Genomic DNA, 1,562 nt, shown 5'->3' with positions numbered 1-1,562 from the left:
CCAGGAGAGGAAGGAAGGGACGGGAGTCCGTGTCCCAGCTATGCAGCTTGGTTCTTTATCCCACTAAGGAGGGGAATCGCTTTACCCCAGGTTGGGGAGGAGGGGGTAAGGGGGTGGAGAAATGTTGAGTGTCACTGCTATTAGAGCTCTTCCCGCATGGAAGGAGGCGTCAGGAGGGGGGAATAAGCCTTTCCTCTCTCTCCCAATAGTCCAGCTGCAACGGCCTTGGCTCTCGGCCACCGTCCACCCTACGGGCACATTACACCCTCTGCTCTTCAAGTTCAGAGCCCCTTCCCCTTCCAAGGAGGCTCTGGGTTGCCACTTCCTTCCTGAAGACTTTCTCACTCTCCCCGGAGCTGTTGTCTCTTCTCTGAGTACTTACGCCCATCAGTTTATACACACTACTTAGGGGCTTCTGCTTTTTAAAGCAGTGCAAGTTTTAGTCAGTGGTTACATGCAAATCCTGTCTTCTTAGGGGCCCTTTAAGGGTCTCCTTTATGTGAGCCAATACTTACACTTCAACTGTGTTCTTCCTTTTCTTTGAGGCTCTCGGTGTTTCTAAAATCCTCATAATGAACTGGGGGCCTGAGGTCCTCAATGGGGAGAAGCCAGCATCTTGAATCAGCGTCTGTGGCCCAGCAGGGACTCTGCGGCCAGGGCTCTTTATCACCAAAGCCAAGAACTACACTCCACTCACACCACCCTGGCCATGATAGCTAGCCAACCCATAACATTCAGCTAGGTTAACAGGACGGACCTCCCATTTTTACAGTGAGAAACATTGCCCACCTGAGACCGTTACGGGGGCCAGGAAGGGGAGAATGGGCCGAGCTGAGGGCTCAGTCCATTACGGCATGTTCTGGAAAGGAGACAAGCTCCATAACTGGGCCCAGGGGAAGCATTCTTGCCGCCCTCCTCAGAGGCTGCTCCACAACTGCAGGCCTACATCTGAGGCCATTAGATCACACGTGGAGGAAGCAAGAGCCATGCCAAAGATGACCTCCAAAGTCAGACTGTGTTCTGTGAACCCCCACAGTGGGGTTAATATTGGTCCCCGCGGGTGAAGACGGTCATGTGGTCACCACTGGAAAACACTCTCACCTGGAGAAGTGGGCAACTGGGCCTCACACGTGCTGCTATGGAGACCACAACTGCTCCTAACAGGTGAGGACATGTGAGAAAGTGGGGACAGACCGACTGGAGCTGTTGAAAGTGCTTGTGGAGAACTTAGTTACTGAGCAGCTTTTCTCCTCCGCAAAAGGACTCTGCATGTGGTGAATCTCCTCGTCCCTAATGTTTTTTCTTTGCCGACAGGAAACCAGACAACCGGGCTGAGGTCATTCATCTCATGTCATAAAACAAATTCTAAGGTAACAAGCTGGGAGGGCCCCTGCCGTGGCACGCTGAGGAGAATTCTCCCTGTTTTAAGGAAGGGTGCAAGATCCCTGAACTGGAACACCACTGTCGGGGCAGCGGGGCTGACACGCCCTTGGTTAAGGGCGTTTGGAATTTGAAACCTGCTGAGATTTATGGAATGACTTACAGGTCATCCTGGATAGTGC

Source organism: Mesoplodon densirostris, chromosome 14 (assembly GCF_025265405.1).
Source record: "Mesoplodon densirostris isolate mMesDen1 chromosome 14, mMesDen1 primary haplotype, whole genome shotgun sequence".
Classification (NCBI taxonomy): domain Eukaryota; kingdom Metazoa; phylum Chordata; class Mammalia; order Artiodactyla; family Ziphiidae; genus Mesoplodon; species Mesoplodon densirostris.
This window is presented reverse-complemented; position numbering follows the sequence as displayed.